This window comes from Equus przewalskii, chromosome 17 (assembly GCF_037783145.1).
Source record: "Equus przewalskii isolate Varuska chromosome 17, EquPr2, whole genome shotgun sequence".
Lineage (NCBI taxonomy): Eukaryota > Metazoa > Chordata > Mammalia > Perissodactyla > Equidae > Equus > Equus przewalskii.
This window is the reverse complement of record NC_091847.1, coordinates 36614749-36642676: the sequence shown is the minus strand read 5'-3', so window position 1 is coordinate 36642676 and position 27928 is coordinate 36614749. Positions and strand designations below refer to the sequence as shown.

At 35.1% G+C, this 27928-nt stretch overlaps 1 long non-coding RNA gene across 1 annotated transcript in view; it reads left to right on the top strand.

Moving 5' to 3' along the window:
* The window catches only part of LOC139076794 (uncharacterized), a 41088-nt gene extending 15700 nt beyond the window's left edge, over positions 1-25388 (top strand). The window contains exons 3-4 of the long non-coding RNA XR_011528754.1: positions 12713-12810; positions 21186-25388. This is a non-coding gene — a long non-coding RNA (uncharacterized lncRNA). The remainder of the gene's footprint in view (positions 1-12712; positions 12811-21185) is intronic.
* Positions 25389-27928: the final 2540 nt, after the last annotated feature.

Sequence of the window (27928 nt, the reverse complement as noted above, 5' to 3'; positions counted from 1 at the left end):
GTTACTTTGGGAAAATCTTTGACTGCGTCTTGCAGTTCAGCTTTAGTCCAGGGAGTATAAGAAAGTAAAGATTTAGCCTATAGATCTTCAGAAGGTTTAATGTAAAAGGGTCAGGTTTTGATAGGTTCAGAGGAAGGGAGAGTGGGGAGAGGTTCTTGGAAAAGAAATTCAGCGAGAATATTAGTATGGGGGAACTGAGAGTATAGAGGAGGTGTAGGCAGTATAGAAGGGAAGGAAGAAGATGGCAGAACCTGGGAAAAGGAACCCAAAGAAGCCTGGGAAGAGGAACATGATGGTGCAAGGAGTGGAGTCTGAGACAAAGAAGTCGAGGAAGAGGGACAAGATGGCGCCAGAGGAGAGGAACATGAAGCTTTGGAAGCCTTTTTATCTTTCTCTAAACATTTGTTTGCCTCAGTTAATTTAAAATTTAATTTTGCAAAGAGGCAATTTTAGACTCCTGATAATGTTTGGAAGCCTCAAATTATCGATCAAAATAGGTGTCCCATTCAGTTTCGAAAACTACAAACCTGTTATTTTCCAATTTGGTTTTAAAAAATGTAAGTTTAGGGAGTTCAAAAGTTCCCCATAATGGTCATTGATATTCTAAATTACTTTTGATTAAATCAGTCTATTTAGTTAGAAATGCGCATGAGGAAGGACCACGATTTTTAAACATAAAATCAGCTGGGGTCCTTGTAGGGGGACCACCCTCAAAATATATAGATAACTTGGATGTCATTTTTTTAGAAATTTTTCTTTAGAGTAAAGGAATAATTCTCAGACAACCTAAACAGCTCAAACAGGTCAAACAACTTGCAACTCAAACAACTTGAACAGCTCAAACAGCCTGCAGGCTTGATACCAGCCGGTCCCTATAGAACAGTCCAATTTCATCACGGTGGACTGAAGGTTGAATCAATGCAGTTCCAAAGAACAGGCTGGTTCCCAAAAGAATTGGACTGAAGATTGATCAATGCAATTCCAAGGGGCAGTCTGCTCCCAAGAAAGTCAGGCCAAAAGGTGTCCACCTTTTGGCACAGTTTCAGTGAACAGTCTGAAAGTTGGACCGAAGGCTAACACAGTTTCAGATAGGAACAGTCTGGTTCCAAAAGGAACTGGATTGAAGGCTAGCACAGTTCAAAGGAACGCCTGATTCAAAGATTCAGTGCAAAGTGCCATCTGAGTACTTGCAGACAAAGTCTTAACTAGAAAAAGATGAAGCCTTAAAATACATCTTGAATAAGCCTGGAGAGCCTCAAATGCAAAGAGAGTGGAAGCTCAGATCCAGGAGAAAGACTTACTCTCAAACTCCATGGTCGGTGAGAAAAGTAGCGAGCTCAATGAGCTCTGTGGTGGGTATCACACTTGTTTGCTCACTAGCCTCAGAATCCTCGGAAGTCTCTCTGGATCCATGTACAGGCCACCAATATGTTGACCTTAATCAAATAGCAAATTATTTCTCCAGCAGAAATGGGTTTATTTGGGATCAGCAAAGAATTGTACTTCAGGGTCTGCCACCATGGTGAGCCATGTGCAAGTCTCCCAGTACCAAGGGAGAAGAAACTCTTTTATAGAGAGGAAGAGGAAATTGAGAGAGCTATTGTACACAAAAAGTTTGAGGTGTGGTAGCAGTACCTCAGCTGAGTTGTGACAGTCTCTTTGGCTGAACTTCTTGCCAGTCAAGAATAGTGTCTTTCCTCTTCCTGTTGGGCTCTGCTATCATGTTGGGCAAGTGAGCTCCCGCTTTGGGCCTCCTGATCCCAATTTGATGAGGCTTCTGTTTATTAATTTGACATACACTACCAGATATCAAAATTTCGTAAAGCTTGGGTGATTAAAACAGTGTGGTATTGGTGCAGGTATAGATGAAAACATCAAAGCAAACAAGTAAAGAATTTGGAAGTAGGTTATGACATGCCAATGTAGAGGTGCAATATGGTTTTCAATAAATGGTAAGGGACCAATTGTATATCCACATAGATAAAAATGGACTTCAAACTCTGTTCTATACCATACACAAACAGTAATTTAAAATAGTTTCTAGATCTAAGTGTGAGATATAAAACTGTTAAGTTTTCAGAAAAAAAATAAGACAATATATTTATGACCTTGATGAAGGCAAAGATTTCTTAAAAGTACATGAAAATATTAGCCAAAGAAAAAGATTCCTATACTGGAAATCTTTAAAATAAATGATTTTACTCATCAGAAGACACCATTAAAAGAGTGAAGAGACACTTCATAAACTAGAATATATTTGCAATACATATATCTGACATAATATATAAAGAATTTGTAAAAATAAAATAGAAAAAGACAAACAATTTTTTTTAAAAAATGGGCATACAACTGGTGCCTAAAATAAACTATTCATTTGACCAATGTATGAAAAAATACTTATCATTAGTTTTAATGGAAATACAAATTATAACTACAATGAGGTACCACTATCAGAAAGGCTAAAATTAAAAGGACCAGACAACGTCAAAGGTTGGCCAAGCTGTGGAGCAATTAGAGCCCTCATTTATTGCCAGTGGGAGTGTATATGGGAAAAATAATTTTGAGAAATCGACAAATCCCTCTCCAAAGGAACTGACTTCATTTGCAAGAGTGTGAAGAAGTCAGGCCTAAGAGCACTCTCAAAAACAGTGGACATTTTTGTGAAAGGAAATTGAGAGGAGATTACTAGATTTATGGGAAATATGGGCTAAGCTGTAGGACAGCTAGTTTACTGGAGAGAAATGGAAAAAGAGGTGTCTGGAAGAGCCCTCTTGGGAATGAAACAAATCTCTGACCTTGGGAACTTCAAGGTCCCCAAATTTAATTGAATTAGCTTGTGAAGCAATTTGTACCTCAGAGCACTGTTGAAAACAACAGAGCAATGACCCAGCAATTAGTGGAGCTTAACACTTGAGTGTGGTCTGCGAAGGAGTCAATCAAAGAGAGCCCTGCTGAATGCATTGCTTTCCAGGGTGAGTGTGGGCATCCTGGAGGCTATTCTCCCTGAAAAGCAAATCAGAGACTTCACATTGGGAGAGATAGAGGGGTGGAATAAACTTCACTGAAATAACTCAGTCAGCTACTAAACAAGTTAAAAAGCAAATGCCAATAACAAGCCCTGGAAGGAAGGGGGATGTACTCAGAGTTGCTACAATACATTATCTAAAACGTTCAGCTTCTAACAAAAAATTATGAGACGTGTAAAGAAACATGAAACTACAACCCAAACACGAGGATAAATGCAGGCAACAGAAATTGCCTGTGAAAAATGCACAAAAATTGGATACAACAGGCAAATGCTTCAAAGTAGCCATTATAAATATGTTCAAAGCACTAAAGGAAACCATTAACAAAGAAGTAAAGGAAGGTATGATGAACGTGTTCTATTAGATAGAGAAAATCAGTAAAAATATAGAAAGTATTTTAAAAATGGAGATTCTGAGACTGAAAAGTATGACCGAAATAAAAAATTTACAAGAGGAGCTAATAGTAGATTTGAACTGGCAGAAAAAATAATTTAAAAATGGGAAATAGATTAATAGACTGTAAAATCTGAAGAACCGAAGGAAGAAAATAATGAAGAAAAATAAAAAGAGCATCTGAGCTACATGGGACATCATTAAGCGCACCAACAAATGCATAATGGAAGTACCAGAGGGAGAAATAAAATGACTTAAAACTTCCCAATTTATTGAAAAAAATTATGCATCTAGGGAGTACAATGAACTTCAAGCAGAGTAAAGAGATCCACTATAGTAAGAAGACTGAAAGCTCAAGACAAGGGGGAAATCTTGAAAAGACAAACAATAAATGGGAACCCCAATAAAGTTAAGAGCTGACTTCACATCAGGAACAGTAGAAGTCAGAAAGCAGTGGGGGAACACATGTAAAATGACCAAAGTAAACACTATCAACCAAGAGTCTTCTATCCAGTGAAACTATCTTTCAAAAATGAAGGTGAAATAAAGACATTCCAAGATTAAAAACAAAAACAAAAACAAAAACAAAAAAACACGAGAGAATTTGTTGCCCGAAGATTCACCTTACAAAAGGTATTAAAGTTTTCAGGCTAAAAGAAATGGCTCCAGACAGTAATTCAAATCAACATAAACACACACACACACACACACAAACCCAAAGAACTCCAGTAAATATAATTTTATAATTATAAATGCATATTTTTTCTCCTTAACTGATTTAAAAAAGAGTTGTAAAAAATCATATCTACATAGCATTGTTGGATCTATAACATATAGACATAATATATTTGCCAATAACAACACAAAACAGCAGGGTAGGGGCAAAGCTGCACTGAGTTAATGAAATGACTACAGCTGAAAACTTGAAGAAACAAGAATAAATGAAGAGAATCAGAAATAATAAGTGAGAAGGTTAATATACAAAAGCTATAAATATACATTTGCTCAACTTTCTTCTTAGCTTTTCGAAAATGCACAAAATTATATAAAATAATTTCAATAAGGCATAATTGGATTTATAGCAACGATTGATGTTGTATGTAGAAGAATAATACCACAAAAAGGGGAAAAGAGAATAGGGCTATAAAGGAATAATGTTTTCATATCTCACTGTAATTAAGTTAGTGTAATCTGATGAGGTTTCTTATAAGTTAATATGTATGTGATAATCCTGAAATCAATCATTAAGAAAATAATCATAAAATAGAGTAAACAAAAAACTAAAGAAATTTAAAAACTCCATTAGAAAATATTCACTTAATGAAAAGAAAGCAGTAAAGGAGGAATAAAGGGAGGAAAAAGGATATTGGAGAGATAGAAAACAAAAAATAAAATGGTAGATGTATATCCAACTATATCAGTAACAACATTAAATACGAATAGATTCCAATCATAAGTCAGATATTGTCAGATAGAATTTAAAAAACAAGATCCAACTATGTTCTGTCTACAGGACAGACACTTTAGATTCAAAAATAAAAATAGTTTTAAAAAGTTAAGTATGAAAAAAGATATATTATGCAAACAGCAACCAGAAGAAAGTGGAATGGCTATACTAATAACAGACAAAATAGACTTTAAAACAAAAATTTTACTAGACATAAAGGGGGACATTTATAATGATAAAAGAATCAATCTGTCCGCAAGATACAACAATTATACACATATATCTCGCTAACAGAGCACAGAAATACATGACACAGAAGAAATGATGGGAAAAATAGACAATTTAATACTAATAGTCAGAGATTTATACCTTACTTTTTATAATGGATACACCAAACAGGCAGAAGATCAACAAGAAAACAGAAGACTTGAACAACACTTTAAGCAAACTAGATGTAATAGACACCATAGAACATTCCACCCAACAACAGCAGAATAGACATTCTTCTCAAGTGCAGAGGAAACATCCTCCCCAATAGATGATATACTAGGCCACAAAAAAAGAAAAAGACTTAATAAATTGAAAAGAATAGAAATAAAGTATGTTCTCTGACTAAAAAGGAATGAATTAGAAATAATTTACACAAATTTGAGAAACTGACATTACCTTCAAATTAAACAACACAGTCCTAAATATCCATATGGTTAAAGAGGAAATCAAAAGAGAAATTAGAAAATGTTTTGAGATGAATGAAAATGAAGACACAATATACCAAAATGTATGGGATGTAGCTTAAGCAATGATTAGAGGTAAATTTATAGCTATAAATGACTAAAATTTAAAAAGAAGAATGATCTCAAATTTATAAACTTACCTTCCACACTAAAACAGTAGAAAAAGAAAGGCAAGCCTAAAAGAAGCAGAAAGGAAGGAAATAATAAATATTAGTGTAGAAATTAATGAAATTAAAAATAAAAAAGGAAACAATAAATGAAACTGTCTCTTAAAAAATTAAAACATTGGCAGACCTTTAGCTAGATTGACCAAGAAAAGAAAAGAGATGACTCAAATTACTAGAATCAGAAGTGAGAGAATGAACATAACTAATGAACTTACAGAGAAAAATAATTACAAAAGATATGATAAAGAATTGATTGCTAATAAAATTGATAACTTAGATGAACTGGCCAAGTTTCTAAAAGCACACAAACTACTGACACTGATTCAAAAAGAAATAGAAAATTTGAATATATTTATACCAAGTAAAGAGATAGATGTAGTAATCAAAAAAATCTATCAGAAAGAAACCCCAGGCCCAAATGGCTCCACAGGTAAATTCTACTAAGCATTTAAAGAAGAGTTAATTCCAATTCTTCTTAAGGTCTTCAAAAAAAACAGAAGAGGAGAGAACATTTCTCATTGCTTTCTATGATGCCAATATTACCCTGATATCAAAACCAGACAAATATTTCACGAAAACGGAAAACCACAGACCTATATCTTTTATGAATGTGGATGCAAAAATCCTCAATAAAATACCAGCAAACCAAATCAACAACATATGAAAAGAATTCTATACCCATGACAAAGTGGGATTTATCTCAGGAATGCAAGCATACCTGATAATCAACTAATGTAATAATACAGCTTAGCAATAGAATAAAAAGAAAAAAACACATGTTCATCTTAATAGACACAGCATGCAAAAAAATGCAGAGAAAGCATTTGACAAAATCCAACACTCTTCCATGATAACAAACATTCAACAAACTACGAAGAGAAGAAACTCCTTAACCTGATGAAGGGTAGGTAATAAAACCACAACTAACATCTTATGTGATAGTGAAAAATTGGGTGCTTTCCTCCTAAGATCAATAAAAAGAGAAGGATGTTCATTCTCATCACTTCTATTCAACATTGTACTAGATAGCTCTAGCTGAGATAATTAGACAAAGGAAAGAAAATTAAAAAAATACAACTTGAAAATAAGAAATAAAACTATCACTACTCAAAGATGAAAATATGATCTTGTTTAGAGGTAATCCTAAAGAATCCACTAAAGGGCCAGCCCCAGTGGCCTAGTGGTTATGTTCAGCATGCTCGACTTTGGCAGCCCGGGTTTGGTTCCCAGGTGTGGACCTAGACTGCTCTGTTAGTAGCCATGCCATGCTGGTGTCCCACATATTAAAAAATAGAGGAAGACTGGCACAGGTATTAGCTCAGGGTGAATGTTCCTCAGCAAAAAAAAAAAAAAAAACCACTAAAAATCTACTAATTTTTTAATGATTTCAGCAAATTTTCAAGATACAAGATGAATATATGTAAAATCAATTGTATTTTTGTAGACTTGCAATGAATAATCTAAAAATAAAATTAAGAAATTTTCATTTACAATAGCATCCAAAAAGAATAAAATACGTAAGGATATATTTAACAAAAGAGTGCAAATTTTGTACTCTGAAAAACACAATGCATTGTGGAAAGAAACAAAAGAAAATTTAAATGAATGGAAAAACATCCCACGTTCATGGATTGGAAGACTTAATATTGTTAAGATGGCAACACTCCTCAAATTGATCTACAGAATCAATGCAATCCCTATAGAATCCTAGCTGGGTTCTTTTTAGAAATTGACAAGCTGATGCTAAAATTCAAAAAAATTGCAAAGGACTCAGAACAGGCAAAACAACCTTGAAAAATACACGCAAACGTGGAAGACTCACAATTCCCAAAAAATTACTACAAAGCAACAGTAATCAAGACATCGTGATATGGGCTAAGGATAGACATATAGATCCATGGAATAGACTTGAGAATTCAGAAATAAATTCATGTGTTTATGGTCAACTGATTATTGACAAGGAGACAAAGACTGTTTAATGGGGAAAAGAACTGGATTTTCAACAAATGGTATGGAAACCTAGATATCCACATGTAAAAGAATGAAACTGGACCTGTTTCATACTGTATACAAAAAGTAACTGAAAAATTTCAAAGACAAGACCTAACTACTACAGTCAAATCTATAAAAGTCTTAGAAGAAATAGGAGGGTAACTCTGCATGACTTTAGATTTGGCAATGGATTCCTATTTATGACAAAAGGAAAGATAATTTTTTAAATTAAATGTTGCTAGAATAGTAGACTTTGGGGAAAAGGCCCTTAAAGGTGGATCTCTAATTTATCACTCACAAAATAAATTCTTGGTGGATAAAAGGTCTAAATACAAAACATTTAACCCAAACAGTCCTTGAAAAAACAGGTAAGTGTGGAGAAAAAAGGCAGAAGCCCTATTTTACCTTTTACTTTAAAATAAATTGCACGTTTTATTGATTGTTTCTTTTGCTGTACAAAGAAATTTATTTTGATATACTCCCACTTGTTGATTTTTGCTCTTGTTGCTTATTCTTTTGGTGTCATATCCCAAAAAATCATTGTGAAGACCAACGTCAAGAGCTTCTTCCCTATGTTTTCTTCAACGAGTTTTATGATATCAGGTCTTATGTTTAAGTTTTTAATGCCATTTTGAGTTAATTTTTGTGCGTGGTAGAGGATAAGGGGTCCAATTTCATTTTTCTGCCTGTGGTTATCCCAACATCATTTGTTGAAGAGACTATCCTTTCCTCATTGACTGTTCTTGGCTCTTTTGTCAAATATTAGTTGATCATATATGTGAGGGGTTACTTCTGGGCTCTATTCTGTTCCACTGTCTATATGTCTGTTTTTACGCCAGTAAATATGGTTTTGATTACTATAGCTTTGGAGTATAGTTTGAAATCAGAAAGTACGATGCCTCTGGCTTTCTTCTTCTTTCTCAGGATTGCTTTGGCTATTTGGGGTCTTTTGTTGTTCCATACAAATTTTAGGACTGTATTTTCTATTTCTGTGAAAAATGTCATTGAAATTTTGATGGGAATTGCATTGAATCTATATATGGTTTTGGGTAGTATGGACATTTTAACAATATTAATTCTTCCTACAGAATGAGGAAAGATATTTCTAAATTATATATTGGATAAGGGGTTAATATACAAAATATATAAGGGACTCATACAACTCAATAACAAAAAACACAAAAAATCCAATTAAAAAATGGGCAGAGGGGCTGGCCCCGTGGCCGAGTGGTTAAGTTCGCGCGCTCCGCTGCACGCGGCCCAGTGTTTCATTAGTTCGAATCCTGGGCGCGGACATGGCACTGCTCATCAGACCACGCTGAGGCAGCGTCCCACATGCCACAACTAGAAGGACCCACAACGAAGAATATACAACTATGTACTGGGGGGCTTTGGGGAGAAAAAGGAAAAAATAAAATCTTTAAAAAAAAAAAAATGGGCAGAGGAACTGAATAGACAATTTTCCAGAGAAGACGTTCAAATGGTCAACAAGCGCAGCAAAAGATGCACAACATCACTAATCACCAGTGAAATGCAAATCAAAATCACAATGAGCTATCATCTCACACCTGTTAGAATGGCTATAACCAAGAAGACGAGATAATGTGTGGCTGAGGATGTGGAGAAAAGGGAACACCTGTGCACTTTTGGTGGGAAGGTAAATGGATTTAGCCACTATAGAAAACAGAATGAGGTTTCTCAAAAAATTCAAAATAGAACTACTATATGATCCAGAAATCTGACTTCTAGGTATATATCAAAAGGAAATGAAAATAGGATATCAAAGAGATATGGCCACTCCCATGTTTATTGCAGCATTATTCACAATGGCCAAGATATGGAAACAAGCTAAGTGTCTGTTAATGGATCAAAGGATAAAGAAAAAATACACACACACACACACACACACACACACAGAGAAAATTGAATATTATTTAGCCAAGAGAAAGAAAGAAATCCTGTCTTTTGTAACAACATGGAAGGAACTTGAGGACATTATGCTAAATGAGACAAGCCAGACAGAGAAAGACAAATGTGGAATATAAAAAGCCAAACTCATAGAAACTTAGAGTAGAATGGTGAGGGAATTGAGCAGATGTTGTTACGGGGTACAGACTTGCACCTAGATGATGAATAAGTTCTGAAGATCTAATGCACAGCACAGTGATTTTAGTCAACAATTCTATATTATATAATTCAAAGTTGCTAAGAGACTAGATCTTAATTATTCTCACTGAAATGATAATTATGTGATGTGATAGAGGTGTTAGCTAATGCTAGGATGGTAATCACATGGCAATATATAAATATATCAAATCAACATGTTGTACACCTTAAACTTATACAATGTTATACATCAATTATATCTCAATAAATCAAGTAAATAAAATAAATTACACATGATAAAAAATCTAATTATAAACAAAAATTTCAACTTAGCTTCAAGGAGAAAATATTTGCATATTTTCTTTATAGTCTTAAAGAAAATAATTCATAAGCATGTCAAAATTCCCAGAAGCTAGTATATCTTACTTGGTCTATTGCAGTATCCTCATAATCGTTCTCCTTGCTTCGGTCTTTGTTCTCATCCTTTATAGTCTATTCTCTGTAGTGTAGGCTGAAGGATCCTTTAAAATGAAGTCAGATATACTGCTCAAAATCTCCCAGTGGCTTGTCACATCACAGCCAACAAGGTTCTACCTGGTTTGATACCCGCTGCCTCTCTGACTTCATTTGTTAGCGTTTACCTTTCACTCATCCGCTTGGCCTCTGGCCCTTTTGCTCTTCTTCACTTTTGGCAGGGTCCTCCCTCACTTGCTGTTTCCCCGATTGAAAAGTCCTTCCCTCTCTTGATCACTCCCTCGCTTTCTTCTGGGGTCTGATTAAATGTTACCCTCTCAGAGAGGGCTTCTGGACCGCTTTTTGTAAACTGGCAGCCCCAAACTCCCCAACACTTTTTGACTCTCTCTCCTGCTTATCCTTTGCAGGACATAGGAACCACCTAACATTTATACAATTTTTTGTCTATCTCCCTCCATTAGACTGTAAATGTTCTTAATCCTTTTATATCTCTGGCTCCTAGAAGAGAGCCTGGCACAGTGCAGGTACTAGACAAAGGAAAATAACAATTTTTGATATATAAAAAGGAAAAGAAAATTTTACGAAAAGCAATGTAAGCAAAATTGAAAGACCAACATGAAACTGGATAAATTCTTTTCAACCTCTATGATAGAAAAGGGTAATTTAACACACAAAGACCTCTACACATCTTTTGGGAAAAGATCAACAATATGTACATAAATAGACAGTTAAGAGAAAAAGCAAGTGTTATGGTCAAAAATATATGAAAAGATTTGCAAACTCACTAGTAATCAGGGAAATGGAAGTAGAAATACCATTTCTCACCAGTAAAATTAGGCAACATTAAAAAAGAAAATGTGACAGTCTGTAGAGGTGGGAAGGGTCAGGGAGGATAGGAACACTCACACGGTCCCAGTGTCAGAGCATTTTGGTAAACTGGATTGGAAGGCAATTTGGAAATAGTTATTAACATTTTAAATGTGCATCTGTCCCACTTAGAAATCTTTACACTGAAAAACTCACATGAGTACACAGCATTTACATGATGTATGTCCACTTCGTTCCTTGAAATAGTGGAGATGTGGAACAGACCTAAACATCCTAATGGTAAAACCATTCCCTGGAACAGTGGACTGGTGTGTTTATTCAAACCTCTGTTCGAATATCCCCTCCTGCTTTTTTGATTATCCTATTTAATGCATGCCTCAGATTTTCTTTTGTTTCCCATCGTGTGAGGAGTGCTCAAATATTTATTAAAAAAAATCTATCAGAGGGCTGGCTCCATGGCGTAGTGGTTAAGTTCAGTGCACTCTGCTTTAACAGCCTGGGTTCGCAGGTTCAGAAGCAGGGTGTGGACCTATACCACTCATCAGCCATGATGTGCTGGCGACCCATATACAAAATAGAGGAAGGTTGGCACAGATGTTAGCTCAGGGCTAATCTTTCTCAAGCAAAAAAGAGAGGAAGATTGGCAACAGATGTTACCTCAGGGCAAATCTTCCTCAGCAAAAAAAAAAAAAGAAAAGGAAAAGAAACTCTGTCAATACTGTCATGAAAGAATAGCCACAATATATTGTCAAGAGAAAAAAGCAATTCATACCTACCTGCAAGAATATAAACCAATCTATGAACAATGATTCCTTCAGAGGGTAGAATGGAGGAATTAAAAATTAGCCCTTTTGCTTCATCTCACACTCAACTGTTTGATTTATTTTCTAACAAGAGAATGTGTTTATTTGACACTTTAAGATATCCAAGAACAACAAAATGTCCACATTATCTTTAAAATAGATGGCAAAACTTGTGATTACTGATATCCTTCAACAATTTCAAATTAGGGTTGGTGTTTGTGATTATAATTTTATTCTGCTGCCTTTTCTTTCTAGAGAATGAGTGAATGAGGGTGAGCACGGCACAGGAGTACAGTGACGGTATGTGTGAGCGTGCACACAGGCGTATGTATGTGAGACATCGCTTCTCCTTCTACTCTCACTTGAGAGGTGTGGGACAGTTTGGGTCCAAACACAGAGCAGTTGTGATATACATAGGGGAAAGGAGCACCCTGAATTTTCCAGTTTTCATTCCTACAACCAGATCCCCCCCTCCCATCACCACAAAAGCAGTATTTTTAATAGATACAATGAAAGTTGAGAACTTGTGTTCAGTATTCCAATAAGGCTCTATGAATTTAGGAAACTGGTGTTATAATTCATGTTTTCTTCATATTGTTATTCAGCTCTTATCTAGACAAAACTTATTTTGTGCCAATACATATTGCATTTTTAAGACAGTTTTAAAATATGAAGGCTTTAATGTGAAATTTTCATCATCCTTCATAGATACTCATAACATATTCTCTTAACTTCTTACTAGAACTGAACAGGACCTTTGAAATATCTGTCTGTGAAGAACTGGATTTGAAATCTATAACAACAACTGGAGTTAGAGAAAGTTGATAAGAACTCTACCAGGTCTGTTTCATTACTATGAATGCTGCTACTACTAATAAGAACCAATGTCATTACCAACATTAATTGAGTGCTCAGTTTATGCCAGAAACTAGTCCAGGTGGCTGATACATGTGTAGACTCAACATATATGTGATGTATTTCAAAGCATGTTTGGTGCATATTAAATGTTCACAAGTACTAATTGCCACTATTATATACAATAAGGTGGGGACTATGACAATTGTAAATTGGAGAAAATCTGAGGCGTTGAGAGTTTAAGTAACTTGTCCAAGGTCATGCAACTAACAAATGACATTTACCAGGATTTGAAACAAGGTGATCTGACTTAGGAGTCCATTCTCTTAACATTAATTCCATACTTCTTTTCAATCAAAGAAAAATAACGTGTTGGATTGTGTCACATAAATGATTCATATTATTTAATCCTTAAATTAGGTAGGGGTAGCAAGAACTCTGAGAAAAGTCAGTTCCTTTGCTGTATCATGCCAGTAAATTCCAAACAATTCAGAACTAGCCACTAAACATAAGAAGAAATGATTTTAACCTCAACTTGAAAAGCATTCTTGCGTGTATGCAAGCAAGTAGACTTCAGTGTAACAGACCTATGTTGCACAATAATCTGTGATTGAAAAGGAAAGGACTCGAGATTTCTTTTAGGCTGGTGGATTGTAATTACCTAATTGGAATATTAATTCCATTTGTCTTCCTTTGGAGAATGTTTCATCTTTTGTTTTACTCCTTGGTGGTACATCTAATTAAGGAAAACAGACTGTGCCTATAAAAAAAAAAATCCATTTCCCAGCATTGAGGAGCAAATGCACTCCTATTACTAATTGTTGTTGTTGAAACTGAGTACCATGGAAAACTCAAACAGCAAATGGTAATGTTAATACTTAAAAAAATAAAAAAAGCGAAAACCTCACTATATTGTGCAACGGAGAAAACATCTTTCAGAGTTTAGGTTTGCTTCCCCAGGACTGAGACTATTAAAAGAGGAGAAACTTTGGAATGAGTTAGTTGTCCTTGTCAGCTCCATTCCATCTTATTTTGTGGAATATACAGAGGTGGTCCAAGGCTCATAAATTTACTGGACACCGTTCCACTGAAAATGCTGAAGTCCACGTATCCATCGTCTGTCTGAACCACAACAGCAATATTTACGATAGACAACTTCTCCCTTTGGCGTGTTTCTGTGAAGATAACAGAATCCTTGCTATTGAACTCAGTGCACCTACTGCAGTCAAATGTTAACGAAGAGAAAAAACAGAGGCCACTTTAACATTTTGGAATAAGGTGTTAAAAAATCCATCAGAAAAAAATCATTCTCTGGTAGAATAAAAGATTAGAAAGGACAGTGCCATGCATTCCATGAGGCCTGTGTTTATATTCTAGTAGATAGCAGAGAATATGCCCGATTATTAAACCTATACATAAAGAGATTCCACAGGCTCTCTTATGAATTCCGGTGGCAAGATATACGAGCCATATTATTTACTTAATGTATTTATTGATGTTCCACAATTCTACAAACTGTAGAGAGAGTTTTTTGCTTTATTGTTAAAAATAATAAATATAACTAAAAAGTAAATAAGTATAAAAATATTTTGCTTTATTATTTCTGTTGGGAAGCTGCCATTCCGAAGGAACTAGGGCTGTCTCTGATGTTTTATTTAGTGCTCAGACCCCCAAACAAACAAACAAAGACTCTTATTAGAGAATTCTCTTTCAAATTTGCCACGCTTTAAGATTCCATTCTGTGATTCATTAGAAGAACCTTTGCTAAGCATTGGGGATTTAGTTCTTTGTATGTCTCAGGATTGTGTATTTAACTATTTCAACTCTCTCTGTCTCTTCTTTTTAATAAGTGCACATGAGTGGCTTGGATGTGAAGCTTCCCACAAATAGCAATTGCATCTGTTATTTATTCTGTACAGAAGCCAGCACAGTTCTTAATACATGTTTTCTGATGATGCTGCTGAAGAGGAAAAGGAGGATGACACTAGATTAAATGTGGTCCAGAATGAAACATGTTTGCTTCAGATTCTGCTCCTCTTAGGTTAGGTGGGAGAGGCAACACTTAAGATCATGGTATGCAGGTCAAGTAGTTTAGTTGCTAAAGATCCTACCTTTTATTTCCTTTTAGTGAGTATTTGTTAGATTTATCCTTTACAGGTATCCCGAGGTCCTATTTCTGAAATCCAATGTTTTTGATAACCTTCTAAACTTTGTGACATCTTGAAATTCAAGAAGTATGTTTTCTTTGCATCACCCAATGGACAAAGATGTGAGTGAGAGGTTAGTACAGTAGCGCACCTCCCCTCTGAATGATGTCTGTCCATTCTTCTGTACTCGTGTTGGTTCTGATTGTTCAACAGATTATCCATCTAACTACTTTGCAATTAGCCCTGTTGTTTCCACCTTACCAATCGTTCCAGTATCAGTCAGGATCAGCTAGATTTGTGCTGAGATAACAAACAACCTGAAAGTCTCATTGGCTGTGTCAGTTTTCTTCTACTGCCTATAATTTACTGCCAATTTAGTGGCTTAAAACAACATACATTTATTATCTCCCAGTTTTAGTGAATCAGAAGGAGTTTACCAGAGTCTTTTGCTCAGGACCTCACAAAACTGCAAAAAAGATGTTGACCAGGCCATAATTCTTTCTAGACATTGGGGTTCTCTTCTGAGTGCATGTGGTTGTTAGCAGAATTCAGTTCCTAAGTTTGTGACACTGAGGGCCCAGCTGCTTTGGTAGGTGTTGGGTAGGGGACACCCTCAGGACCTAGAGGCCTCCCACAGTTTCTTGCTTCAATGTCTTTTCCTTGGACAGTTCATAACATAGTAGTTTCTTTCTTCAAGGCCAGAAAAAGAGTCTCTCCCCAGCAGCCTAAGACAGAATCTTTTAAAACATAATATAGTCATGAGTGTAACATCCCATCACCTTTGCCATATAGCATAACCCATCCAAGGGACTGACTGTCCACTCGCCTTTGCCATATTCTATTGGTAAGAAGCAAGTCACAAGTGCAGCCTTCACTCAAGGAGAGGAGATTATACGTGCGCGTGACTCATTAGGAGTCACTTTAGGCTGTGCCTGCCACAGTGATTTAACGAAGTCCAGGGTTTATTTCTTTCGCATGCAAAGTCGGCTGCAGTTTTGAGTAGCTATGCAGGGCAGTTTCCTCCATGTGGAGACTCAACCTTCCAGGCTGCCTCTGTCTTGTGACACTTTCATCTCAACTCAAGATCATGATCACCACAGCAAGGGAACAGAGTGCTCGAGAGTCTGACAGCAAGTTAAAGTTATCACGTGCACCTATAACCAATTGGGCAAAACCAACCTAATGGCAAAAAGATGGGTGTGTAATCTTCCCAAACGCCTGAGAAGAGAGAGAACTGGATGTGAGTGAGCAGTCGTGGTTAATACTAGTTAGCCTAAGAAATTTTTCTTGAAATTTGTGATGATATTTATATGAATTTATTTTATTGTATATATACTTACTGTTTCAGACTGAATTGTGTGCCCTTAAAATTCATAAGATAAGCCCTAACCCCCAGTAGGAGATAGACTTTTAAAGAGGTAATTGAGGTTAAATGAGGTCATAAGGGTGGAGCCCTAATCCAGTGACTGGGGTTCTTGTAAAAAGAGGAAGAGACGCCAGGGATGCGCATGCACAGAGGAAAGGGAGTGGGATGTCCAGCAAGAAAGTGGCCATCTGCAAGCCAAGGAGTGAGGTCTCAGGAGAAATAAAACCTACTGACACATTGCTCTTGGACTTTCAGCCTCCAGAACTGTGAGAAATAAATTTCTATTGTTTACCAAATAAATAAATACCAAACAAATACGAATCTGTGGTATTTTGTTATGGCAGCCTTAGCAAATTAATACAATACAAAAGAAAAAGAAATATGGCTAGCCTGATTTTTAAAGCTTTATAACTCGACTTTACCCATTTTCTTATTTTGGTAGCCCTCCTGTGAGTTATATGTTTGCTTTTTGATTCCTATTCTACAGACCAGGAGGAGGAGACTTTCAAGGGGAAAAGTAACTCAGGCAAAGTTATCTAGTTAACCAGTGGATCAAACTCACTGCAGTGTTCATGTGCTAGGGTAGTTCAAATTTTCAATAATAAGTTGTCTCAGGCAAAACTGGTTATTTCAGAAGCCTATAAACATTGGCCTTTGGCCATAGTCAGATGTGTGAACTAAGCTTACTACCTTAGGTTTATTAAGATTGGAAATCCTAATGGAAACTTCAATTTCATTAGAAATTCCCGTACAGCATTTATTCTACAAATTGCAACTTGGAGTTTAACTATGTTTTCAAATTTTCTATGGTCTTCGAAAACAATATTCAAGGCAACTCACTGTAACAAGAACATTTTCTGGTGCTATTATTGGATAAGCATATTAACAGCCAGGTCTCTTTAAGTGGACTACCCGGTGGACTAGCTGAGTGGACTATCTCAGTGGAGGCAGCTTTCGTTAGTAGAATTGTAAATACGACTGGAGGAGTGAATTCTTCTTCTGCAACGGAGATGGTTGTTTAAATAATAAGGAAATGACTCCTATCCCCTTTAAAGTTTTGTTCTTGTTAAGTGCACTCTTCCACACCAGGGGAATCACTAGTGTCTGTGGACAATCACTAGTTTCTGTGGTACATTTAACGTAATTAATATATGCATTTGTGTTTGCAACGATCTTTCCTTTTTCCTCTTTGTTCATGACACGAATCTTACTCACCTTCATACCTGTTTTCTTTACTGGCTACTAGCCTCTGTCCTTCAGATATATTTTAGTTCATCGAATATTCAGAGCATCAAATTTGCAACAATCCACAAAGCTCATTCGTGCACCATAAATAATATTTTTTCTCTATCTTTTTTCTCCTATTGTCCAAAATAGTTTAATCTATTTTGCCTAATGTCTTTGTTTTAATACACGTATTTAGTATCACTCGGCTATAGTTTTTGTGAATTTTCCAATAGCCTTAGAGCTTGACTCTTCTAATCCGTACCACTGCATCCCAGACTTATTTTCTATGAGACTTGAGTTGCATCTGTTTTGTTTAATTACGATAGAATTTTGTTTTCCAGCCCCTGCAACCATCACCACAATGAGCCATTCCAAGTCGTTTTGGTGTCTGTTTGAAGAGTCAACCAGCTACATCCCATACCAGCACATCTTCTAGGGCCCTAGTTCAGTCTCATGTCGGAACGCCCATCAAGCTCCCAGCTCTTGCTTCAGTCTGAGCTGATGACACTCTCAAAATTCAAATGCACCTCAGGCTGTCCCCAAAGAGCTCCAGAAAGTGGCTGACTACTATTTTCCAGCTAAATCTATGAGGGGTTTGTGTGCTACAGGATTTGCTTTTAGTTAACAGACTGCTTCAGTGTTAATAAAAACATATGCAAAACTGCACACACAGTCTTTTTTCTTAAATAAGTGCCCATTAAAAATAACTATATGATAATTAATGAGGAAGGAAGGTAGTGCACTGTGGATGGTTTGTCAATATTGTAGTTAGATCATTCATGTGTGGAGGAGCGATACCCACCTACTTTCTCCTTTGTTTCAGAGATGTGGAGTTAATATTTCACTTCTTATTTTAGACACTCTCTCAAGCATTATTTTAAACAGGCAAACAGGGACCACTTCCAAGATACAGAAAGTCGCCATTCTTTGATGATGAATTCATAATGAAGGGAATCCTCATCCCGAATGGACTTCTGTACGGCACCATTCCCCTGAAACTCATGTTCCAAAGTATGTGGGAAGAATCAGTTAATGAATGTTAAATTAAGTTGTAACATACTTAGAGACATGGGTGATGTTTATGTGACACTAGTTTACTTTAAAACACTCCCTATTGACCTTTACAAAAATAATACCATAGCAATTTGAGATGAATATTTACAGTAGGTGGAAATAGTTCAGAAGTACTAATTCCCAAACCACTGTTTGTGAAATGTCCTGCTTCTTTGATGTATATTTTCACGGATTTCTTCAGGCAGAGACAGGCAATATTGCAAGTTCAACAAGGTTTCGTAGCTTGAGAGCAGACGGTACCTGCAGCCCTTTCATAGCAGGAATCAAAGTAGATCAGATTACTTAAAAAAAAATCACTTAATTTGTTACACGATAGTGCCTACATTGAAACTACTAGCTACATTGGAAGAAAGCCTAAAAACATGTCAACTAAAAGAGAATATATCATTTAAGTGAAAAACCTGTAAATAGTAACACTTGGTACTTTTATATGAAAAACGCTATTTTAAAAATTAGTTCTATTTGTTGATGAATATTGTCTTTGCAGTGGATACCTCTCTCTTCAGGCCTTATGTACTTGTAAGTTGTGGGGGAAATATTTTAAATCAAAGCTATAAAATAAGCATAGTTAGAGAGCTAACATGAGGATTTTTACTTCATTTACATTCATTACATATTATGAGTTTAATTACCTTCCTCAAATAATACCAGTATGAAGGAAAGATGCTGAAGAAGGCGTCTTTCTATGATGATTTTATTGATTGTGACTGATGGATGGCATCAACATTTCATAGTGAAGAATCATGGTTTTGTTACATCAGGAAAATTAAATTGGGAGAGTTATTTTCTTTCCCAGTGATAGTGGCAGTTAGAATATTTCACCTGTAATGAGATGTGTGCGTTATGCGCCATCGTGAACCACGGCTCAGCCATTAAATATATGTAAATGAAGAGAAACACAAGAGAGCCCGGGCATAATAACGTGCAGAACAGAGAAATGGATCCTGGAAAGTGATTAATTTATTTGATGATGCCTCAAGTGAGGAATTTTAGGTCACAAATGAAGTGACAGAATGACAAATTACCATTTTAAAGAATTTACTGGGCATCATTACTGAACAATTGTCAGGTAGTTTATGGTGGCTGAGAAGATGGTATAAATATAGATCTTTTCCTTATCTGAGATGAATTATTAATCACCTTTTTAAAAATCTTTGTGAGTGATGGTTGGCTGTCTGATTGGAAATAATGTGTTCTACAATTTTAACTAAATTCAAATATGATATGTAACAGGAATCTTTACAATTAAAGTCTCAGTGGAGAGTGGTAGGAGGTTTACAGTCAATTGCAGTTTTAATGTGATAGAAGAGGATGAATCCACTGGCATATTTCAATAGATTTCCTTAGGTATATTATCCCTGCTGTGATGTTATTCAAATGTTTACAGTTTATTTTCATTTGAAAAATGACATTCAGATACTTAAATTGTTTTCCTTGGTTTATTAGTTAATGAAAATGAAATTCTAGTAATTACTATAGTTTTGCAGCCTGCCACATTATTTAAAGTGAAGTGACTGGCTTTGTCAGTGGCATTATAAATGTTGTCTTCCTGTGTTTTCTTCAATTTTTGTTTGCTTTACCTATGTCCTGTCCTTTCTCTGTGTGTATGTCAGTGTGTCTAATACCAGTAACAACTGGAGTGTGGAAGACAAAGTCAGAATATGAAATAAAGTCGTGTTCTCAAGTTTCTTTTCACGTTTTGATAATTAAAGCACACAATAACCTACTTTGTACACAGCACTAACCATGCCAAAAATAAAAATGAAACACCAATATGAGGTACATTGAAAAATCTAGGCACCTTTTAAAATATCTGTTTGTGTCAGGCTACTTAAACCAGAGTTAGCACACCTATTTGTGTATGATCACCCACTTAGAGCAAACGAAATTGATAGGACAAAGTGTTTTGGATAAGAATTCAAGACAGTGGTTGCCTTTAAACAGAGTACGCTAGTAATCTAACAGAGTGGAACTGTCTAGAGAACTATTTTGGACAAACTTGTTTCTAAAGCAAGCAAATAGCAGTTGCCATTTTGCTTTTTAGATGGAAGGCCCTAAATGACTAATCTTTCACCTGGAAGAAAGCTTGAGATTTTGCTCTTTTTCTTGCTATTATGTGCACTCCCTCATTTTAATCTTGATTCATTCTGAGAGTATATGAAAAATTTAAATAAGTATTCCCTGTGTTACCCATGACATCTTACATTGCTGAACTAGCAGGAAATTTAAATTTTGAATGTACATGCTACTTTTAATTCATTTTGCTTTTACTTTTTTACCCCTCAACCAGGGTGGTAGAATTTTACTGAATCTTTCTGTCATTAAGAAAAGAAAAGAAAAAGACTTGTTTGACTTTAATTTCAGGGGCCAGTTTCTATAAGGCATCCTGAGTTCAGGCGAATCTTGGCGGTGCTCTTCTGTGTAGTGGTTTCCTTTAGGTTTTGCTTGGTGTGCATAATGGCACATTTCAAATGAGCCCACTCCAGCATTTCTCCATTAGAGATGACCCTCACCTTTCACTTTTCTTTGCTTCTTCCTTGCCACAGAAAATATAAACATGCAAACAAATGAATGAGGGCATGCCCCATGGAGGAAAATTCAAATCTTGCACAAGGTACCATAGAGAGATTGGACTTGTTTAACCTGGCGCAGTTCAGAGTGATCGAGAGTGGATCAGAGGAGAGAATGGCTGCTTTATGTGAACTGAGCCCTTCTGCCACATTTGAAGTACATTTCGTCTTCTGCCAGCTTGCATCAGCTGTCAGAGGGAGCTGCAAAATGAAATGAAGATGCCTTTGACTTCAAAGCATTGAGAGAGCAAAGAAAGATTCCTAAATAGAACAATGAAGAATAGATTTTAAATAAACTTACCGACATGGGAAAGGAGATTCTTTGTGCAGTTACAAGACTATGATTTGGGGCCCTTTGCGTGATTCAAGAATATGATAGAGGAAGAAGAGGAATGCTTCATTAATTGAAATGTCAGTGAATGGCCACTGAGCCAAGTGCATAGAGAGAAAAAGCATGTGGGTTATGCCCTTAACAATCTTAAAAAGCTGATGAAGAGTTGAGCCACAAAAATGTCCAGACGTTTCTTGCAATCTACAAATTGAGATTTCTGAGGAGTTTTATCATACCAAAATGACTTAATTATGTTCGTGTCTTCTCTTTCTCTCAGGGTTGGTTCATTCCAGGAGCAGCGCTTCTCTGACTGCCTTTTTTCCTCCAAATCCTTGCACTGGCATTCCTCTTAACAAAAGGAAATCCAATCACATAGCTCCAGACACCCTCTCTCTATTTTTCCAACATTTTGTTATAAAAATTTCCAAACACATAGAAAGTAAATATCCATGTAGCGACTACCTAGATGCTACCATTGATATTTTACCTAACTCATTTTATCACATCTCTAACCATCCACCATCAATCCATCTTGTAATCTTTTAATGTATTTCCAAGTAAAAGCAGGAATCATTACTTTACTGTTAAATACTTCAGCATGCTTATCACTAACTAGAGCTTAATATTTATTTATTTTTCTCTTGAAGTAAGTTTTATATACAAAGGAATATATATTTTCTATTTCTATAAATGCATACATTTACATCACCCAAACTGCTATAAAGATACCGGATATTACTATCACCCAGAAAATTTCCTCATCCTTTTCCCAGTCAACACCTTACCTCCACCACCAACAGAGCAAACTACTGTCTTGACTTTTTTCCATAGAAATTAGTTTTCCCTGTTTTAGAACTTGACATAAAATGGAATCACACTAATTTTTGTCTAGCTTCTCTCGCTCTGCACAACATTTTTTGAGATTCATCCATGGTGTTACATGTATCAGTAGTTTATTTCCCTTTATGACCGGGAAATATTACATTTTCTGAATATTCTGCAGTTTATCTATTTTCCTATTAATGAACAGTTGTGTTATTTCTAATTTGGTAGTAGTATGGGATAAAGCAGCTATAGCCACTCTGTTTTACAAACATATGTTTTTATTTCTTTTGGATAAATATCTATGGGTGGAATGCTGGCTCATAAAGTGTATGGTTGTTATAGGAAACTGACAGATTTTTTACAAAATTATTGGGCCGTTTTATATTCCCATCAACAATAAATAAAAATTCTGGTTGTTTCACCTCGTTGACAACATCTGATGTTGTCAGTCTTTTTATTTTAGATTGTTTTGCATTTTTACTATTCCAGTTTTTCCGTCATCTTTTCTATGTCTTCAATCACTCTCTTTCTTCAGGATTTCTTTTGTCAGCATTCAAACATGACGTGATATTTTCCTCCTTGAAGAAGAAAGCAAAACAAAAATTTTGACCAAATGTCTCCTTCCAGCTATCAAATTATTTCTCTACTCTCGTTAATAACTAAGCTGCTCCACATTATCAATTAGCTACCTTCACTTGATCATTTGAAACTTCCTGACTTCTAGATGCTAGGGCTCCTTAGCCCTTGGCCTCTCGACCTTCTTATGTTCTAATTATCCACTTTCTTCCAGGAGAATCAGGTTGACTCCTAAGACTTTCAAATTAATCTCTATGCCAACAATTCTCAAATTTGTATCTCTGTCCTGGACTTCCCTGAGTTTCATGTGCCTACTTTACATTTCCACATGTCTATGATTCTGATATCTCAAAGTCACCATGTCTGATTTTGATCTTGTGCTCTTGCAATTATGCTGCTCCTCCAGGAGTCTTAATCTCTGCTAGGATTGTGTATTCCCTCTTCTTCCCGTCTGAGAAAAAAAATCTAATATTTTTCAAACCAAGTTAAAGAATATGATAGATGTGTTTCAGGAAAAATAAAAATAATCTAAAAGGAACACCTAAAACGCCTAATGTCTAAAAGGAAATTAGGCAATACTTAGAGTGAATCAGATATCCATTTATCAATACTTAGCTGATGGAGCTGAACTTGTTCACAGTGCAAAATTTGCAGCCTTAAGATACTTATATCACAAAAGAAGAAAATAAACAGGAATGAGTTAAATAATTAAATTCATATAATAGAAAAAGGACAAAAGAAAAATCTTAAATAAATTAAGGATGAAAGAAATAAGAACTGGAAAATAATAAAGCAGAATTGATGTAAGAAATAAAACAAGTAGGATAATCAAAAAAACCAAAAATATGTTATTTAAATAGATTAATAAAATTGTCAAATCTTCAACCAGGCTCACTGAAATAAAAAGAGAGAATATCCAAATAAATAAAACTGTAAAAAAGAAAGCAAGCATAAATACAGTAGAGGTTAAGAAGATAATAAGACAAAACAACATTTATGCCAATAAATTAGAAATTTGAAAATGCAGCTGATTTGTCTCCTAGCAAAATTTAGTGCACCAAAAGAAGCACAAGAAGAAATAGAAAATATGAATGGTCCTATAACTAGTAAAAGTATTGAAATAGTAATTAAAATTATCACATAAAGAATCACCAAATCCAGAAGACTTTAGAAGGTGATTCAAGCAAATATTAATTAAGCAATGCCAAACATAGTTAATACCTAACATAAACAAACCATTCCAAAGACAATACAACAGAGGCTATTTCACAAAACAAAAAAACATAAAAAAAATATATGTGGCTCGAATGACATTGGAAACAAAATCAAGTAGAAAATATAAGAAAAAAATTATAGGCCAGTATCAATCATAGTCATAGATCCAAAAATCATAAAGTATTAACAAATAAAATCTATGATTATTTAAAATAGATAAAACATGTAGGGTTTATCCCAGAAATTCAAGTTGGATTTAAGATTAGAATAGTTATTAATTTAATTCTTCATCTTAACAATTTAAAAGAAAATAAAAGGAGCTAATAATAAAAAAAACTTAGAGGAAAACATTTAAAATTTACTTTTTTTAAAAAAGCAAATAGTTTATCATAAAAAAGGAAAACAAATAAAATATTGCAAAACTAGAGCTAGAAAGACAATTCTTTAATCTGAAAAGTATATCTACCAAAATCCTGTATTGAGTGGCATCCTAATACAGCAGTGGGTCTCCCCTTATGCTCCGCGTATACATTTCAAGACCCCCAGTGGACGGCTGAAAGCGCGGATAGAACCAAACCCTAAATATAGTCTGCTTTTTCCTACATATACATACTGATGATAAAGTTTAATTTATAAATTAGGTACAGTAAAAGATTAACAACCATAAGTTATAATAAAATAGAACAATTATAACAATATACTATAATAAAAGTTACTGTACATCTTAGTAACCTTAGCGTAGGATTTTTTTTCATTTATTAACTCAAGAACTTTCGCCTTTTCCCTTAAAAGAAGCATTTTGCCGCTTCTCTCTGGCATATCCAAATTGCCAGCATCAATACTTTTGGGCCTTGCGGCCATTGGTAATTAAAATAAGGATTACTTGAACACAAGCACTGCAATATCATGACAGTCGATCTGATAATCGAGACGGCTCCCAAGTGACTAAGGGCTGGTAGAGTATACAGCATGGATACGCTGGACAAAGGGATGATTCAGGTCCAGTGTGACAAAGCAGGATGCAGTGATTTCACCATGCTACTCAGAATGGTGTGCAATTTAAAACTTATGAATTGTTTAATTCTGGATTTTTTTCCATTCAATATTTTCGAATGAGGTTAACCACAGATGACTGAAACCACAGAAAGTGAAACTTTGCATAAGTGGAGACTACTGTATTGAAATGTTAAATTCATTCCCATTAAAATTAGAAATAAATGAGAATATTTTCATTCTTTTCTATTGTATATTTTGTTGCATTTTGAAATCAGCACAAGACAAAACAAATAAATGGTACCAATATGTTGAAAAAGTAAAAATTGTCATTATTTGTAATACAATTATCTGTCTAGACTACCGAAAACTATGAAAATTATTAAAATAGGAGTTTTGTAAATATGTATTTTTATGTATACACACTATATATAAATATATATATCACATTGATACATGAGAGAAAGCTGATATAGCTATATTAATAGCAGTCAAAATAGACAGGAAAAAGGATTACGCAGTATTCAAGAATCAGTTAGAAAAGTAAGCAACACAGTGAACAAAGAGAAAAGACATGGACAGGCACATCACACAAGAGGAAACACTCTAGACGTATACCCTAGTAAAACCTTGCATAGTACACTGGGAGCTATATAATGTTCATAGAAATATTGTTTATAACAGCAAAACACGAAAGTCAGTTTTTGGTCACAAAAACACACTTGAATACAAAAATAAGTTGAAACATTTGCATATAGCCAAAGGATACCATGCCAGTAGAATAATATGCCTCCTTATGGAAGACTCCTACAAAGATAAGATTTAGTAAACCAGCATAAGCCAGGCCTGGTGGTCTAGTGGTTAAGATTCGGTGCTTTCACTGCCTCAGCCCAGGTTTGTTTCTCGGTCAGGGAACCACACCACTCATCTGTCGGTCATCATACTGTGGCAGCCACCTGTTGCTGTAATGCTGATGAATTTTGCCATTGGTATTTCAAATACCAACAGAGTTACCCATGATGAACAGATTTCAACAGAGCTACCAGACTAAGATGGACTAGGAAGAAGGCACTGGCCACCCACTTCTGAAAAAATTGGCCATGAAAACCCTGTGGATAGCTGCAGAGCATTGTCTGACAGAGCACCAGAGGGTGAGAGGGTGGTCCAAAAAGACTGAGCAGGGTTCTGCTTTCCTGTATGTAGGGTGAGTAGAAGTCAAAATCTGTTCTACAGCACTAAAAACAACAAAATTAGCACATTGTATTCATATAAAGTTAATATAAAGTTAAAAAATGTGCAAAAATAAACCATATTTATTTACGGATGATGCATATATGGTTAAAATATATATATTTTTTAAATGTGAATTGTAAGGGGCCTGCCCAGTGGCATAATAGTTAAATTCACACACTCTACTTTGGTGGCTTGGGGTGTGCTGGTTCAGATCCTGGGTGCAGAACTAGCACCGCTCGTCAAGACATGCTGAGGTGGTGTCCCACATAGAAGAACTAGAAGGAAGTACAACTAGGATATACAACTGTGCACTGCGACTTTGGGGAGAAAAAAATGTGAATTGTGAACACTAAATTCAGAACAATGATTATCTCAGGAAGATGTAGGAGGGGGATGCAATTTTATTATAATTCTTCCAATCATACCTCCCAAACCAAGTGGTTATTATATAAATATTTAATTCAATATTATTCTTTATATTTCATGTGAATACATACTTTGGTATGCATGAATTATGCATAATAAAATTATTTTCAAAAACAAAATTAAAAAAATTCCTTTATACGTGCATAAAGACCTTGGTATAAAGATAGAAGAGCTGTTATTACTCTATGTAAAATGAATACAAACATACTTTACATGAATATATTTTTAACTCATATACTTAGAGAAATTATACAAACAATGAAAATAAAAATAAAAGTAACAAAAAACACCAAAATCATGGTGTCATGAGCCTTTCTCTTTATAACTAAAATTTTTTAGACAATGATACAAATAGTCTTACTATTGTATAGGCTTTCTATACCTAATTAAGTTACCATGATATGTAAAAGCAATGGAAATCTTATAAACTAGGAAGTCTTAGAAACTATAGTCTTCACTATCTTTTTTGGGGTGTGAAACATCTTAAATTATCAAAATGTAATTACCAATTTAAGTGTGCAGTCTCGGCCTGCTAATTGCTGAAATTAGCTCTGATAGTTGGTGCTGGATTGGCAACCTAAATCTTATTTCTTTTTATTTTGTTTTGAACCCCATCTAGAGTAAAAGATTTCCTTCAGGAATCCTCTCTGGTTAGTCTTCAGTCTCTCTTAGATCATATCTTATGCTTTCAAATTCACTCTGGTTTGCTTATTAAGTGCAAATTAAGCATGGTTTTCAAATGGGAAGCAAATTTGTGGAATAAGACTTTATTAACCATCAGATAAGAAACTACATCTCCTTTATGAGGAAGAAAAACATAGCTTTACCCAAGACAAATATGGAAGCAAAAGGAAAGGAAGCCACAATAAAAATTACAATATTAACTAAGTAAAATCAATTCTTGGGATGTATTGGGTTTAGAAATTAATTTGCTGCTAGAATAGCACACTTAACAATTTGAATGACTTTAGGAGATTTTAAATAAATTAAAAACTATGATTCAGAGTGAACTCTAAAAACAATGGAAAATGATAAAGAAACAGAGTAACCTACTTAAAACATGTTGTGCTTCTTGAATCTGCATATTCAACTTTTTCAAATATTTTGGAAAATTCTCAGC